This window comes from Ovis aries, chromosome 13 (assembly GCF_016772045.2).
Source record: "Ovis aries strain OAR_USU_Benz2616 breed Rambouillet chromosome 13, ARS-UI_Ramb_v3.0, whole genome shotgun sequence".
Classification (NCBI taxonomy): domain Eukaryota; kingdom Metazoa; phylum Chordata; class Mammalia; order Artiodactyla; family Bovidae; genus Ovis; species Ovis aries.
The window spans coordinates 80,699,163-80,717,782 of NC_056066.1; the positions used below are offsets into that span (position 1 = coordinate 80,699,163).

Sequence of the window (18,620 nt, forward strand, 5' to 3'; positions counted from 1 at the left end):
CACTGGCTAAACAGCGAGACAAAACTTGCAAAGCAGTCAACCAAGAAAAGAAAATAGCAATTGCTGCTTTTATTGAGTTTCAGGGACTTAGGATAAAGGAATATTCAAATCTGGAAAAAGCTTCATGGGAAATATACGTATTAGTAATTTTGTAACCAAAAAATTAGGGCACACCGTCTCCGTGCCTGGGAGGGTGCTGAAGGGCTCAGCTCGTGCGTCACTCCTTTTTCAGCAAATGTAGATGTTATTAGACCCATTGTACAGATGGAGTAGGTGAGATTTCGGGAAGTCACACAGCCCATTGGCCAGAGCCCCAGGCTCTCCCAAGGTATTTGGCCTTGAAGGTCAGTGTTCCTCCCGCGCAACCACAGCTGTTCCATGTCCTCTTCTGTCCCTGGCATTTCCTCCCTGTGGAAAGCTTTGAAAAGGCTCCAGTCACATTCTGAAATTCCATGACAAAACACTGAATGTCGTCCAGAGCATAGTTTAGGATTTAAACATCCCTGTCAATCCTGGCTGTCATCATCAGGAGATTTTTATCCCGACAATAGATCACTGTGATGTGCTTGGCCTGAAGGGCCCTGGGCTGTTAAGATAGGAATCTACTGAGTAATGCGAATAAATTTTAAAAAAAGACAGGTAGTCTCAGACTTTCATTATTGCCTTCTTTGCCGTCAGGCTCACAGACGCTCGAAGCCAAGCCTGTTCCTTTTTCACCATTCTAGTAATCTGTGCAATGGGAATGAGAGAGCGTGGGGTTTCATCCAGCTGGTATTTTCATCATCTCAACGATTCATGTAGTTTTCGAACACAGAAGTGCCTGGAGTTGAAGTAATAAAATAAGGACACCAAGGAGATTTGCAGTCAGATTATGGGAGCACCACTTGCTGAGCTAACGAAAGAGCCCTGATGACGAGCCTAGAGTACTAGTTTCGGACATAAATAACTGCAGGTAGACAGGGAGAAGGAGCATCGGAAGTGCAAAGGCCCCAGAAGGAAGTGGGTTTATGCAGAGTGTTCTAGAAACAGCAAGCAGTCTGATGTGGCTGGTGAGAACACAGCAAGTCAGCAGGATGAGACATGAGACTGAGGATGAACGCAGGAGTAGGGCGGTCAGCTGACCCAGATCGCCAGGGCACTGCGGGGGGTCTTGGGATATGGAGCTCTTGGTGTTAAAATCGGGAGAGTCCTGCGAGAACTTGGACAGGGTGGTCACCCTAGGCAGCAACCAGGTTACCACAGCCCGGCTAGACCACGCAAGGGGTTTGGACCGTCCTTTTTGTGCAGTGAGAGAGCGTAGATGTGTTTCAGGCAGGCAAACCCTCAAGGCCATTCTGCATGGAGACTGAAACACCTGATCTGTGTTTTTGGCAAGTCACCCAACCCCCTCCTGACCTTAGTTTCCTTACTGGGAGTAAGAGGTGGTTACCCCAGATGGCCCTCAAGGTTCCTTTCAACTCGGAGACACTATGGCGTTTTCGTTTCCTTTCTGTGGTTGGGAAAGGACCATGAGGAGGTTCTGAGCAAAGGAATAACTCAATTGTTTTTTTCAAGGAAGGTTAATCTGGCAGTAATTTACAAGGTTCTTTGTAGCAAAGAAACATCTGAAGAGAACCACTGAGATATTGTAACAATCTAGTCAGGAGATGAGGAGCGTGTGGACCAGGGCGAGAGCAGAAAGGATGATGGAGACAGGAAGGAAACATGCAGTGAGAGTAACAGGAAAAACGCCAGGACTTGGTGACCGACTGCATACGGCTGGCAATGGAGCTAATGAAGGACGGTTCATTCACCCTTGTCTTCAACTTGCTGGGCGCATGTCTGCATGTTGGACACTGAGGATATGGAGATGGGAGAGACCTTGACTTCATGGAGCTCACAGGCTCCTGCAGAAAACCAGTGTCAGGCTGCACATTTCAGATGCGCTTAGTGCTGTGAAATGGGCGTGAGGATCCTTTACAAGTGATGGATGGAGGCCAGACGGCAGGGAGACCCAGCCTAGAAATGAGATGAGTGGTCTGAAAGCTCACAACTAAGAAGTTAGCAATGAATTAGGCTGGTGGTGGGAGGAGGGCAGACCGGGAGGGAGCAAACCACGGAGAGGAACGCCTTAGACCCCAGGACAGTGTTTACCAAGGACAGGGTGCCAGAAAGAGCTGGCAAGTCCGATGGACTTAGGAAAGTCTGGTGTGGCTGGGAACTAGAGAAAGTGAGTGTTAGTCACTCAGTCGTGTCTGACTCTTTGCGACCCCATGAACTGTAGCCTGCCAGGCTCCTCTGCCCATGGAATTCTCCAGGCAAGAGTACTGGGGTGGGTGGCCATTTCCATTTCCAGGGGATCTTCCCAACCCAGGGATGGAACCCAGTTCTCCTTCACTGCAAACAAATTCTTTACCATCTGAGCCACCAGAGGCTCCTGCAAGGTTGGAAAGGGTCAAATTACAAAAGAGACTGACAGACGCAGACCCATTTTGGACACAATTCTGAGAGCAATGGGGAGTCTTTAAAGAAAAGGCATAATCAGGACCCCCTGAACTGAGTTTTGAATATTTGGGTCGAGGAGATTAGTGGTGTTCCTCAGGGGTTTGGAACTCCGAGATGAGTGAACAGACACATTTTGGTGGAAAAGCAGGAGAGAACAAAGGAATAATGTGGCCAGTTGGAAATAGTCCCCAGGGTATTAAAGACATGGAACCATAGGCTTGGCAGAAAGATCAGTGGTAAAAATAATACCATCAGGGTCATGATGGAAAAGCCAATCAGAAGGGAGGAAGACTCAGGAGGTTTGGGTACATGGAAGCCAAAAATGAGTCACTAAGAAGGGGCAGTGGAGACATCAAATGCTGAACCAAAGTCAAAGAAAAACAAAGCCTGACTAAAGGCCAGCAAGTGTGGCAATTAATAGATCATTTGTTATCTCTGAAAAGGAGGTTAGTGACTAATGTTTGGATTACATCACTTTGGACAAAATTAATAATGAATTTCCTGATATTCACTTGCAAAAATGCAATGGAAACTGGCTGCTCATTCTCCTGGTCTTTCCTGAAAATTCTCAGATTTGCAAACACTTTAATCTTCTCTGAGCCTTGCAGCAGAAAATTGAAATGTGCTCTGTGTACAATGTGGGTGTTTTTGTTACCCAACCCCTCGCCTTTCAGGTGTTTGGAATGTCAGTGCCTTGGACTTCCTGAATGCCTAGGCAGAGAGTTCACATGACGGCCTCAGGAGGCTGAGCTGTAAGAAGGAGAGGGGAACAGACGAGGGGCTTGTATCATCACTAATCCAACGTTACACTAGCGATCTGTGTGCTCATATTTACAGAGACATTTCTATAAGCCAAAGATCTAAACCCCAGATCTAAAAACATGTGGGGGAAAAGCTTTGCTATTAGGAGATTACTCAAAATAAGGAGTATAAATGTGGATTTAAGCACTTCATTTCAGTAGCATTGATTCCTAGGCACTTTTTAACACTTAAAATATCAAGTAATACTTGTTTGTTGTAAGAAGTTTGCCAAGTTCGGGAAACTGTAATTTGCCTGACATATACTAGACACTCATTAAATATTTCATGAATGAACAAATGAACAGAAGTGATATAAAACCACAGTGGATTGGGGGACATAGTCACATGGAGGGCATAGACATATTCAGGGTTTTGCCATCTTAACATTATATTCGGTCTTTGAGCCTTAGGAAGTTGTAGGTTTTTGATCAGGGGATTATATAAACAAATTATCTTTAAAACATTACTCTGGCTGCTTTGTACCGGATGCCTCGCAGTATAACGTGGCAGAATACAGAGGTGCTGGTGAGGAAGCCAGTTGGGTGGGAAGGCAGGGAAAATGATAGCTTGGACGAGGCTATTGGCCATAGAGATAGAGAGCAGTGAGTGGATGGAGATACATTTGGGGGTAAAGTCAGTAAAACTTGGGTACTTTGTCAACAGAGGGGCTACTGGGAATGACAGAGGGGGGCAGAACTAAGTGTGAGATAGTTGTGAGATGCTGAAAAGCTGTAGAGAACACCAGCGAGTGCCCACGACACTCTCCGCTCACTACTCAGATATATCAGCTTGAACATCCCAGCCAATAGGACATGATGGATGCCCTCGCGGTGTGCCAGCTTGTCTAGGGAGAGATTCTAGAAACCCAGAGGAGGGCCAGTCTTTAAAGGGCTAACGGAGAAAGAACCCACCCAAATGCAGGGAAGGAGCCTTCAGAAGGTTAGAAGGAACTCAAGACAGGCTGGCTTTGCAGGTAGGAGACAAAGAGAATAGTGTTTCAAGAGGGAAGGAGCAGTAAATCCTGCCAGGAGCTCAGAAGGTGCGAGCAGGCAAGGGACCCACTGGATACAGCAACGTGGAGCTCTGGGGTGAACTTAGCAGAAGCATCCTCAGCAGACCCATGAGAGGAGAAGCCAGATCGGGTGGGTGGATGAAGACCTGGGTGGTAAGAAGGAGGCGCAGCAGTGTGGCCAGGGCCCATGGGCTGACAGACGGCCGTGTGTCTTAGTGCTGCGGTCGACAGAATAATCCTGCGTATTCGGGACTCAAAAAGGAGCTATCTGGGGTGCCAGATCTCTAAGCGTTCAGCTGCCAAGTCTGCTAGGTGCCAGGTACTATTGCAAATGGCTGGATCTCGTGCCAGATACCTAACTGTGAGGATATCAACCGGGCCTATACTGTGAGAAAGTTACGATAAAGATATAAATAAAAAGACCCACTTGCTGAGAGCTGACTCTGTGCCCTGTGCTCTGCCTAACCCCCTACCTGCAGTCTCTCACTGCATTCTCACAGGAGCACCTGGAGAGTTGTATTAACCCCTTGTTACAGAAGGGAGAGCCGAGGCCCACAAAGGTCACGTGTCCAAGAACACACAGCTGTGAAGGGGTCCTGACTCTAGTTGGTCTGGTTCCAAAGCCCAGGTCGACCCTTAGGTTACGCAGTTTCGTCTAGTTGGGGCTTTCCAGTGAAAACTTACTGCCTACTTTACTGGAAATCTGACTGCATTTCCAAACTTGTTCTGCTTACCTGATTTGATAAGAAGCATCGAGACTTGAAAAGCAATTGCATAGAACGATTTTAGTCTTAAGCAAGTGAAAACTCTTATAGTGCCAGACGTACAGGGACCTTGTGTAAGTGTTACGAGTTCTTACTAAAAGGCTCTTGTGAGAAACTGGCCTGCCCTTCTCCGGGGTTAATCAAACATTGTGAGTAGTAACACCAATCTTTCACCCCAAGGGCAGCTAAATTCTTGCTTCTTACGGAATAATTTTCAACTTCTACTGAAGGAAGAGGATGGCATTTCCCGACTTTGTTCTTAAACTCTTTACAGGAAATGGTATTGTTGTAGGCAAGGACAAAGCTACAGTGTGAAAACAGACGTTATCTATTGACGTTGTAGGAGAGCCCTTTAGCATCATATCATTTTTGCCGATCTAGAGCAGCAAAGAGATCGGCCACCTGGCTGACTATGCCCGCTATGATTTGGGGATTGAACCCGACTCCAGTTTAATCGAGGTGGCCAGGAACATCAAGGGACAGTGACACTTTGTGAGTGCCTACTGTGTCTTTACCAGCATCAGCTTCCGTAATCCTTGTAATACAGTCTGTTCTGCTATAATGCTTCTGAAAATAGGAGTTTGTTCCTACATGATTGATACATTCGAGCATCATAAGGATTTTGCATTTGTGTGTGTTTGGCTTCGTCTGATTGACACGGAAAGCTGCACACGTCTGCATCAAGCCACATTGGTGCTGTTGTTTAGGCACCAAGTCGTGTCCAACTCTTTTGTGACCCCATGGACTGTAACCCACCAGGCTCCTCTGCCCACAGGATTTCCCAGGCAAGAATCCTGGAGTGGGTTGCCATTTCCTTCTCCAAGGGATCTTCTTGACTAAGGGATGGAACCCGCGTCTCCTGAATTGGCAGGCAGATTCTTTACTGCTGAGCCACTGGGGAAGTATCTAGTCACATAGAGATGCATAAAAGGCAAACATGGGCCCACCTTGAATATGTACTGCCTACCAACTAACCAGGTATGTTACAAGCCACACCCATCAAAGTCTGGTGTTACAACTTTCTACTCAATTTCAGATAACTCACCCACCCACCACTTCACAATAACTCACAGCTGTAACGCTGCTGGCATGCACTTCTGTAAACCTTTTTCAAGATAAAATGACACATTTATTATAGTGTTTACTCATTTTTTAACCATTTGATGTGTAAAGAAGTGCCATCATTCTTATTAGGTGCCTCTTTTTTTATTATTTGTTACTGACATAAGCATTGTGCTCTGAAGTCCGTTTTTCTTCCCTACAAGCTCTGCGGATTTATTGTGTGATTTGGAATAGCATGATTCCCTTTAGAAACGCACATTTGCCTTATAGCACAACTGACTTTAAGTAAGAATGGAGCAGATATTGTGCTTAGTCCTTATTCCCCAGAAAAGAAGAAAAAGAAAAGGTAAATGACTTACCCAAGGTCACCCGTGGTTGACTCCACGTTTGTCTAATTCCATCACCCCCTTACTCTTCTCTCACCTCCCTAACAGCTCTAAAAGGTCTCCAGGCACCTTGAAGTGGACAGTTATTGCAAACCAGCTTCAACATTATGAAAACAAAACTTTTCCAGAAAGATCTTATTTCAAGATGGTCCACACACCTATCTGAGTCCTCTGTGTATTTTTAAAATCAAGTAGGCAATCTCCTTTGTGCATACCAAATACGTCCCATTCTGCTCGGGAGTTAATAAATTTTTCTCATTTGTGAGAGCTGCTGAATAGAACAAGCGAATTGTTTTACCCAGTAGGTGGTAGCGCGGTAATGAAGCATCCTCGTGATTAAGTCGAGTTGGAGCTTCTTATCTTTCTCACTGAGTGGGAGGCACCGTTAGTAGTAAAAGTAATTACCTGTATAGAACAGGCTGATTGCATCAAGTACCTACTATATGCCTCTAAGATAGTCATCTCAATCTTAGAGCTCCTTAAGAGATCTTCATTTGATGTTAATTTTACACTTTTAGCAAAAGTACATTATTTTTGGAAAATGCCGAGTTAGGTGGACTAACTCATTTTTTAGACCTCTTAAAGGACTTCTCCCCTGGTTATTCCCTCATAAGCGGCCTTTCCCCCAAAATAGCAGTTCCAAAGAGCACACTGAACAAGGTTGGGAATGATAAGCTATGTAAATGTTAAAGTGTCTATTTGGCAAGAGTTGATTTCACGTGGGGGTTGAAAAACCTGTGCTTTCGTCTCGGAAGCCGCCAAGTCCATCTTGTAAACCTGGTGGAACTCGAGGCGGTAATTCCTAAGAAATCGCCCATGCCAATCCTGTTAAGTGTTGTATCGGATGGTTTCATCAGCCTTCAAATTCTGCTCTGATAGAAATATGAGAAACGGTGTGTTTGGTTGGATTGAAGCAAGACCAGAGATCCGATAGGTAGTGGTGGTAACTGGGGAGAAAACTCAGCAAAGGAATTTCAGAGGCCAGAGCTCCTTGCAGTTCCAGCTGACGGGCAAAATGACCACAGCCTGCTCCCTACCCTTCCATCCGTAAAACCGACAGCTCAAACACGTTTCCCACCCGAGTCCACATTGCATATGGGCGCACAGCTGAATTCCTCAGGCCATTTGCATTTACAGTGAGGAATTTGAGCAATAGTCTGGCAATTAACTGCACAGTAAGCCTTTGTATTTGTCAGCCTGCCCCTAAATGCACTTATCAACATTATATTTACTCCAAATATCACCTTCCCTAGGCAAGTAGACATTCGTTGTAAGCCTGACACATGGTATTTAGGCCTGTAATTTAAATATGCTGCAGAAAATTATTCTGAAGCCTCACGTGTGTACTGGTTTGGTCCATATGACCAAGGTTGGTGACCCCTGTTCACTTTATCCACTTTCTTTTCATTGCTGCCCATATCAGAAAATCCAGAGAGGACCGTCAGTTGTGATACAAGTACCCAATAAAAAGAACAAACAGCTTCCAAAGTCAGAAGTTCAGGTTCAAATCCTGTTCCTGTCATTTTTCATTTGTGAGACGTTGGGCAAATTACTTAACTGATTGGAAGAATCAGGTTCCTCATCTGTAAACAATAGCGCTCGCTTCATAAGATCATTATGAAGGTTAAAATCAAAGTCGATAGTATGGAGTTTGGTTTCTTTTTCCTACTGGAAGGAATCATAAAAACCTCCAGAAAAAAAGAAAAAGCATCCAGTTTGCAGTTACTTTTTAGAAGAAAGAATGAGGTGTTGTTTCAAGGTTTTTAAATAGCAACTTTTCCTGCCTACCTGAATTTTTTAACCATAAAGCATTAAATACCTTTTTTTTACTTTTTTTTTTAATGTCTTTTGATTTATCTCAGGTGAAATCATAAGCTTTCCTTACTATTATTTGTTCTTTAGGCTTCCCTGATTTAAACAAGATTAATAAAATATTATTAAAAATTAAATAAGATGATATAGGTAAAGGTGCTTCTCATAATGCCTGCCATGGAATAAACATTAATCAGTGTGACCCTAAGTCATAATACCACCCGTAACTATGAAATCTGATAACGCGGGAGCAAGGAACGGTGGGATGCGGAGCAGTTACTCTGCAGACATTCTGCTTAATCTCCGGCCCTGGGATCATGCAGTAGCGCTTGCATATTGGTCAAATTGCTTTTTGAAGAATTGTACGAAACTAAGAATTATTTTTGTGTTGGAATTATATTGTGTTAAAGAGTGTTTAAGGCAATTTGGACAGTCAAATGGACTTTTAGGGGTTTTTTCTTTTCCACTGAGATTTTTACTATTTTGCATTAGTCATGCTGAGATGCAACCTAAAAATATGTCATTAGCTAAAAGCTGAATGAGGTGTTGTCCACACAGAACCAATAATATCAAATTGGCTGGCTAAACTCCCAGGTTGGTTAATAAGGGGCGTCCTGCTTAAAGGTGGGCATTTATGATCAAGACTGACTCAGTTTCATGTTTTATTTTTAAAGACTTATTGGTCCTTTTCTTTGTTCTTTTTTATTTATTCCTGCGTTCTCACTGCTTCCTCCCTTCGTCTCCCTCCTTCCAGTATCTAATAAGCATCTCTTGTGTGTTTTAAAATCAGAAATCAAACTCAGTTCAAGCTCTTCTTAAGCAAATATCCTTAACTAAAACAAAAAGCAGGGCTTTTTGAACAAATATTTAGCTTTTGCTAAAGCTATTTATTGAGAGTGTAAGTTACTGATTTTTTTCTATGATAAATAATAATTAGTATTTACTAGATTTTTAAGGCCAAATGAAAGCTGTGTCATCCCTCTGGGTCTCTGCTTGCTTCCCTCTAAAATGGAATAAAAATTTCTACTTCATTATGCATATGAGGAATTTAGCTCTGCACTAGTTCCCGGTGGGTTGGCTGTGTGTATGTGTGTGTGTTAGTAACTTAGTCTTGTCCAGCTCTTTGCGACTCCATGCACCATAGACTGCCAGGCTCCTCTGTCCATGGAATCCTCCAGGCAAGAATACTGGAGTGGGTTGCCATTTCCTTTTCCAGGGGGTCTTCTTGACTCAGGGATTGAACCTGGGTCTCTTGAATGACAGGTAGATTCTCTACCATCTGAGCCACCTGGGAAGCCCTGGGGGGTTAGCTAAGCGGTGACAATAGACACTCTACCATCGGTTACAACGTTTCCTTTCTCATGGAGAATGTGCAATATGACTCAGGCTATTGGCAGAAGAAGAGGAAACAACCCAGAGTGACTGCATAGGAGCAGTGTCTCGGTTCCTAAAGCAGGACAAAACCTGAGTGTTCGGCGCTGTCATCTGCTGAGCACTGACTTTATGTCCTGGCCTCATGTCTATGGCGTCACACAGAGTCAGACACGACTGAAGCGACTTAGCAGCAGCAGCAGCAGCCTCACGTCAAGCCATACACATTACGCTTTAGGTATCTCCTCACTATTCCCATTTTATAGACAAGGAAGAAGGCTTCTCTCAAAAACCAAAGCCCAGATGATCTTCCAAGTGAGCCAGTGGCTACTCCAAGGGGTATTTCCAAGGGATCTTTCAACTCCCCAGGCCAAACCCAACCCGCACGTGTCCTACTTGAGTGTAGAGCTTCCTCAATACAAATAATTGTTTACAAAGGTGGTTAGCTCACGCTGGCCCCTGGGCAGTCTCTGTAGCCGTTTATGAATTACCCATCCTATATCCTTGAGTGTGATTACTGAGTCTTTAGTTTGGACATTTGGCTCACTAGAATGTGAGCTTCTTGATGAAGCCCTCAGTTCATTCAGTTCAGTCGCTCAGTCATGTCTGACTCTTTGCGACCCCATGAACTGCAGCACGCCAGGCCTCCCTTGTCCATTACCAACTCCTGGAGTTTACTCAATCTCATGTCCATTGAGTCGGTGATGCCATCTAACCATCTCATCCTCTGTCATCCCCTTCTCCCCCTACCTTCAATCTTTCCCAGCAGCAGGGTCTTTTCAAACGAGTCAGCTCTTAGTATCAGGTGGCCGAAGTATTGGAGTTTCAGCACCAGTCCTTCCAATGAATATTCAGGACTGATCTCCTTTAGGATGGACTGGTTGGATCTCCTTGCAGTCCAAGGGACTCTCGAGAGTCTTCTCCAACACGGCAGTTCAAAAGCATCAATTCTTCGGCACTCAGCCTTCTTCACAGTCCAACTCTCACATCCATACATGACCACAGGAAAAACCATAGCCTTGACTAGAGACCTTTGTTGGCAAAGTAATGTCCCTGCTTTTTAATATGAAGCCCTCAGTCTCCAGCTATTCACACACTTTTTAAAGGTCATCGATTGAGGTTTTAATTACATCATAGGTCTCCCTCCATCTGCTGAGTGTACAACCTAATTCATAACATGCTTCTGACTTGTGTCTCTTACAAATGAAGATTTTGGAACAAAACTTAAACAAGGACCTGCAGCGCTCACTGAAGGTCTTGGAAGGGACATCCTCTTTTTCTCGTTTTCTTATGTGTAGTTTACTGGCTTCTTCTGGTTATTTGGCGGGAAATGTACAATAGTAGGTCTATTGATTCAACGGCTGGCAGATCTTAATGACCGTAACATATTGTCTTAGGATCGGCCACATGTCCCCATCTCTTCTAGCTGCATTAACCTGAGGACAGGTAAATCCCTTTGCCATTTGGCTCGGTGGAAGGCTGCACCTGCCATTTTGGAAATAGGCTATTTTTGTAAGTTGTGGTCTGTTAAGCTCCAAGAAAAGGAACAAAATGCCTCTCTCTTCAGTCTTTTGCTCAACCTGTTCCCTCTGTCTGGAACCACCTTTTAGAATTCATCTGGACTGCATGCCCCTTGGAAGCATTCTGCAGCCCCACTTCGTCCCGCTGAATCACGTTTTCGCCTCTTATCTCGTACGAACTGGGGATGGTTCTGCTTTAGGCCCCGTCACCTGTCTCTCTAACCCCTCTATTCTCTCCCCGGTTTCCTGTTGACACTGAGCTTCCTAAGGGCAGGCACTGGGCCTTGCTGCTCTTTAGCCACTTAGTCGTGTCCTTCTCTTTGCAATCCCATGGACTGTGTAGCCCACCAGTCTCCTCTGTCTATGAGATTCTCTCGGCAAGAATACTGGAGTGGGTTGCCATTTCCTACTCCAGGGATCTTCCTGACCCAGGGATCAAACCCATGTTTCCTCCATTGGCAGGCAGATTCTTTACCTCTGCGCCCCCAGGGAAGGCTACTGGGGCTTACTGTGATTCGTTTCAAGTTTTCATCGGGAACTTACTATGTTCCAGGCTTTGGGTTAGACTGGAAATTTAGAAGTGAACAGGCCACATTTCTACTCTCACAGCTTTACAATCCACTGGGGCTGGACAGACCACAGGAAAGTGCAGTGACTAATTTTTTTGAGCCTGTGAAGGAAAAATTCAGGACCTTATAAGGCCTGTTTGTCTCTGTCCTTAAATCACTAGCAAAGAATTGGCATTAAGTGAATGTTTGATTTGAATTGAATTGAGGATACCAATTTTAACCCTTCATCTTACTAGTGTTGACTCTCCAGTTTTAAGTGACTTTGTTCTTTGGGACTGACAACTTTGTCCCCAAAATGCAAAATGAATAACTAAATAAAATTTTTATAAAAGATTTCTATCTAAATGGAGATTTTATGGCTTTCAGGTACCTTCAAAATTCCCTTTCCTCAGGTGAATTCCCCTGTGCTTTGTGGTATGGCATTCTTTCAAAGTATATTTATGCCCAGCAACATTTTAGCTTCCATCATTGAGGACCCTGTCCGAGGAAGAGTGTTCTGGAATTTCTGGGGCCTATGGATTCCATCCAAAATTCAACACACAACTCGGAGACTCCCCAGCTGCCACTCACCTAGATCAGAGTGTCCAGCTCTGCTTGTGAAATGCTGCCATCCGGCTCCCAGCCTTACCAGGAGTGCTGCATTCCGAGGACAGCAGTTAGGCAGTTTTGCATCCTCCGCCTGGCTCGGGAATGGCTTCTCGAAACTGCAGGTCACGGCAAGAGGGCTGTGGCTGCCAGGGAGAGAGCACGAAGCTTTCTGTGGCTCCACCACCCACTCTCCTTGGCCCTGGCACCCTGCAATCTGCTCTACTCCATGGGGATACCTTTTTAAACCTCCCCATTATGTTCAACAGCATGTCAGCCGAGAGTTCAGGCTTACAAGATCGTGTCCAATAGGCCAAAGTGTCTAAAATAAATGTTAGCTCATAAAACATACGCGGCACATCTATGGGGCCCAAGCAAAGCCCACACAGGGAAAAAAATATTAAGTGAGCTTGTTTAACCCAGGAGTGACAGGTCTAGGAATGGGATTTAAAGGGGGGGGGGGGGGGGGGAAGGGTTGTTTTAAATTCCAGGCAGGCAAGTAAGTTGAAAAGGAAATATGTTTTGGCCCATAATGGAAAGTGATGAATCCGGATTTTTCCCAGGGCTTGGAAAGTCCGTCTTTAAAAGTCCTTCAGTTATTCAGCAGCCTTTATGGAATATCTGTTACATGCCAGCCACTATGCCTGGCATGGCACATACATTTTTTTTCAACATTTTAACTATAAGTTTTATTTGAAATTTAAAGAAACACTGAAAATAAACTTTTTTTTAACCAGTCCTACCAAACACTTAAAACATAATTTGGGAAGGTTAAACATTAATCCTTAATTCAAAATAATGACATTCATAGACTACCTCTTGCTATTGGCCAATATGAAGTTTATTTACATCTAATATTTTTTATAAGCTTAACCCTTACCTGCCTACCGAAGTCGCTCAGTCTTGTCCGACTCTGTGACCCCATGGACTGTAGCCTATCAGGCTCCTCCGTCCATGGGATTTTCCAGGCAAGAGTGCTGGAGTGGATTGCCATTTCCTTCTCCAGGGGATCTTCCTGACCCAGGAATTGAACCCGAGTCTCCCGCATTGCAGGCAGACGCTTTACCATCTAGGCCACCAGGGAAGCCACAAGGATTAAGCTTAACACTTAATCCTTCCTAAAAATCAGTGACTATGACTTAACTTCATAAGGTCAAGCAAGTCTTTTATATAATACACCGGATAACTTTTCAAATACAAAGCTTTTATACCAGCAAGGAAATTATTAAAACATACATAAATTTTACTGAAGGGCTTGATTCGAAGGCTGTTTGTAAAAAGATAGATGCATTTCCCCTAGAAAGCACACGTGCACACACAACCAGCTGAACGTAGATGCCACTGCCTTCTCTACAGTTACGCTAGGGAGGACCGCAAGCTCACAAGTGTATTATGTGTGAACCGAAAAAAATATATATGCATTTTTTAATTGTCCTTGAAGACACAGGAGTGGGATGTGCCTACGTTAAGGGACTAAAAGGCTTTGCCTTTAAAGAATGCACAGCCCAGTTGAGGAACCTGAGATTAACCATTTAAACAAATACATATGATTTTTGGACAGAGACGAAAGCTATAAAGATATCACGCCAGACCATAGGATGAAGGGTCATCTGCAAACTCTGTGATAAGGTGACGTTTAGATGAGTCGCAGAGAGTGAGAGTAAGCTGTCTAGATAAAGAGCAAGAAGGAAACCTCCTGGTCAGTAGAGGCAGCAAGCGCCCGGGCCGGGCTGAGGAAGGTGCGCAGCCCTCGGGCCACTCTGCCCTTGGTGGGATGACGGAGCTGGGATGTGGTCCCTGGACACAGGTGTGCTGCTGTTTGACACCAAACAAGGATTTCCTTCTAACTGACAGGACTTAGGCAGCCGAGTGCAGTCAAGAACCTGGCCTTGGCTTGGCATGGAGGGCACCTGGGTAAGACCAGGACTGACACTTCCTTGGCTGCCCAGAGGACCGGCAGCACCTGGCTTCCCAGGGACCCCAAGCCCACACGAACAGGTACGCTTCAGGAGGCGTCCTCAGCGTCTTAACTTGCAGTAGTTATCCTGACATGGTTTGCAGAATAAACACAGGCTTTGTTGAGCCTCTGTTCGAGGTGATGAGTCACTACGGCCATGTGTACACTCCTCAGCCTCCGCGCAGCTCGGGTCCCACTGCAGCCTCGCCCCACTTTCTGTTGGCTGGCTTGTTTTAAACATGCCATGTTTCCGTATAACAAAACACGCTTGCACGCTTCATACCATTCAATATTTAATTCAAATAAAATGCTTACTATATCAAATAAAATGTTTACATGTGTGAATTTTTATATCCCCTTAGGGGAGTATTTTGGAAGACACGTGAATCCCTGATAATATACAGTGGCATTTTAAATGGTAGATAAACTTCTTAACAATTTAATTGTAATGTGTTTATTTTAATGTGCAGTTTTCATATAAAATGAGGGCCAAATCAAACCGGCAATTTGGTAGCTATTATTGCCAGCTTTTCACTGTCAGTTCTGATATAAAATTTACTGTTTGAATACATTTATTTAAGAACTGAGTTTATTTAAAGATAGAATAATAGTGCAAGAGGTGTGTCTACAGTGGCAACACTGGTGAAGGCAGGGCAGAGATGCTGAGGTGTACTAGACCCAGACCGCTGTGAGAAACTGTGTCATCTGGCATGCGTCTTAAGTTCGTCTCCCTCCCAGGTTTTATCTGATGAGCAGAGCCACAGATTCAAGTTGCTTTGCTCAGAAGATGGCTTAAGTCATTTTAAAACATTTGCCTACTTCTGAAATCCTCCATATTCTCATTTTATCATTATTTAAGCAACCCCATTCTTTGGATGATCCATCCATTCCCTTAACTTGAATTTCTGCAAAAGCAAAAACATCACAACTCCCTTTCCAGGAGGAGATGAGGCACTCTTCATGAGATTTCCAGCTAGTGTGGATAAAACCCTTCATTGCAGTGTAGCTGACGTTCAGAGAGTATGCTAAAACATGGTGCTTCTGTTGGTTCACCAGGGGAGCGGCTTTTGACGTCAATTCTAATTCTACGTGGAGGGACCTTAATAGAACTGGAAGCCAGACTAGTTATCCTTCTCATTGTGTTGATGTGTAAACTGAGTCAGGAAAACATCACCTGAGATTTCAGCCAGAATTCAAAACCAGGACTCACTCCCCACCTTAGCTCCAGCTACCAGATGGCATTTCGTCTGTTAGTGCCTCTCTGTTAGTTGTTGATTCTGATCTGTTTGACAGAGAAAGTGTGCGGTTGCTAGTCTAGCTCTCCCTCAAGACGGCCCAACACACAAGGCATCCCCAGGAGGACAGACATTAACCACAGGGAAAAGGAAGCTCTGTTCCCTTGTAGGAACAGACGATCACGTGTTATGTGGTTAGTTCCTCCTGAAAAACTTTTTAAAAATATGTCTCTCCTTGTGGTAATTTGTATATCGCTATATTTTTTAAAAAATCACCGTTAAGTTCTAAGGGCAAAATGCTGCATGACAGCCGAATGGGAAAAGGATCTGAGAAGTACGGGTAAAAATATTCTGGGGGAGTAAAGCTGATGAAAAAGTGTCTTAGACGTAGCTCTTTCATTTTGGACAGTCTACTAGCAAGAAAGAACTTCTTGCCCCTATAGGTTAGACCCATGTTATGCTTAGTCGCTCAGTCGTGTCCAACTCTTTGTAATCCCCTGGACTGTAGCCCACCAGGCTCCTCTGTCCATGGGATTCTCCAGGCAAGAATACTGGAGTGAGTTTCCAGGCCCTCCTCCAGGGGCTCTTCCCAACCCAGGGATCGAACCCAGGTCTCCTGCATTGCAGGTGGATTATTAACCATCTGAACCACCAGGGAAGCCTATAGCTTAGACCAGGGTTTGGCAAGCTTTTTCATAGAGAGTTAGATAGTATCCAATTTTGGCTTTGCAGGTCTTACAGCCTTTGTAGCAGTTCAGTTCAGTTCAGTCGCTCAGTCGTGTCCAACTCTTTGCGACCCCATGAATCGCAGCATGCCAGGCCTCCCTGTCCATCACCATCTCCCGGAGTTCACTCAGACTCACGTCCATCAAGTCAGTGATACCATCCAGCCATCTCATCCTCAGTCGTCCCCTTCTCCTCCTGCCCCCAATCCCTCCCAGCATCAGAGTCTTTTCCAATGAGTCAACTCTTCGCATGAGGTGGCCAAAGTACTGGAGTTTCAGCTTTAGCATCATTCCTTCCAAAGAACACCCAGGACTGATCTCCTTCAGAATGGACTGGTTGGATCTCCTTGCAGTCCAAGGGACTCTCAAGAGTCTTCTCCAACACCACAGTTCAAAAGCCTCAATTCTTCGGCGCTCAGCCTTCTTCACAGTCTAACTCTCACATCCATACATGACCACTGGAAAAACCATAGCCCTGACTAGACAGACCTTAGCCGGCAAAGTAATGTCTCTGCTTTTGAATAAGCTATCTAGGTTGGTCATAACTTTCCTTCCAAGGAGTAAGTGTCTTTTAATTTCATGGCTGCAATCACCATCTGCAGTGATTTTGGAGCCCCCCAAAATAGTCTGACACCTTTGTAGCAGTTAGTCAACTGGAAAGCAGCTATAGACTAGGTAAACAAATGGCTGCGGCCGTTTTTCCATAAAACTTTATTTATAAAACAAGTCGAGGGCCAGATATGGTCCTTGGGCCATAGTTTGCCAGTCCCTGAGATATTCAATATAACAGCCTGACTCTTGGAATCACACAAACCTGGGCAGGTCAGGGCTCTGATTCCCCCACCGATAGGAACCTGGTCGTCTTCCTGCACCTCTCGGGTCCTCAGGCTCTACTTTTGTAAACGGGAAACAAGTATAGCCCCCTCCAGCAGGTCATTGGGAGAATCCGGTGAGTAACGCGCAGAGCAGCGGGGACCTGGCGCGGAAGAGTCCTCCCGGGCCAGATGCTCTTGTTGCTGTGCTCCTGGGGTTGTGGGGGTAGACTTGCTCGTTCTGCGCCCTGCGGTCCACTGGCCGGAGAAGTGAGAGCAGCTTTGGCCTCAGCCTGGCCTCTGCCGGAGGCCGTCCTGTGCGCCCCGCGCCTTCCCCGCGTCTCCATCCTGGCTCCCCTCCCGGCAGGCGCGACCCGCTGTCCCCTTCCTCCCCAGCGGGGCTCCGGTCACCCTGGAGAGGTACCTGGAGCTCTTTCACGCCTCAGAACAGGCGCACACGCTGGTTCCTCCTCTCAAGAATGCGAGTCGCCCAGCCTTTCTCCAGACTGGCTCCTTCCTTCAGTTGCTCCCTTCTGTGTTCCTCCCTCAGAGACGCTCCCACTCGTGGCCTACCAATAACCCTTTCTTTCACAGCTCATAGCAAAATTCGTCAGGGACGCACCGTGCCTGTCTTACTCACAATTGGGTCATGGTGTCTTGAACAGTGCTCTGGCACATATAGACATTCCAAAAGCACATATAAATCAAGAATAAATGATTCAAAGATGATGGTGATTCTTATTTTTTATTATCACCATCATGAATAGCACTGAAAGCAGAGGATCCCATACAGAGTCCACAAGTTTTCAACTCTTTTCAACCTACTTTATGACTTTAGCCAGATCTATGCACCACCTGAATTAAATTTTTTTTTGTAAATAAATTTGTATTGGAGCACAGCCATGCCCATTCATTACTGTCTTCACTAAGGATGCCTTCACACTGCAAGGACAGAATTAAGTAGTTGAGTAGAGACTGGCTGGCTCACAGATTTAAAATTATTTACTATTTGGTTCTTCACAGAAAACATTTGCTGACTCCTGTACTCAGCAATAAAAGCCACTGAGCTCGTTTCATGTGCTAGTTCTGGTTTTATCTCCATTCTCTTTAAAAGCAATTTTATAGCTATTCAGATTGCTTCCCTGCTTGCTCAAGGACCCCCTAAGATCACCTGGCCTGTGACTCCGGGCGTGTGCTTTGGGAGTCGTTGCCGTGACAGTTCTGAACCTTGCCTGGACTCTGCGCCTGGGGGAAGGTCCTCTGTGTAGTTCCAGACTTGCTGCAGGACACTTTTCACCCAGGAGATCCTTCTGGTGCAACTCGCATTTTGCACGAGCATGTTCACGGGCTTTCTCCCCCCAGCGAGATGCGTCTGCCAGCACCCTCTTTCTAACGCTGCACACGAGCCGGCTAAGAGCTTGACATGTACACCTGCATTGTGGATGTCATTATAACAGGCGTCAGAAATGCTGCTCTCCCAGCACCTAGACTCTTGACAAGACAGATGAAACTACAGCTCTCTGTA

The 18,620-nt window shown here is 45.2% G+C and overlaps 1 protein-coding gene across 3 annotated transcripts in view; it reads left to right on the forward strand.

Moving 5' to 3' along the window:
* The window catches only part of TSHZ2 (teashirt zinc finger homeobox 2), a 493,576-nt gene that overhangs the window by 104,528 nt on the left and 370,428 nt on the right, over positions 1 to 18,620 (forward strand). The gene's annotated exons all lie outside the window — the stretch shown is intronic.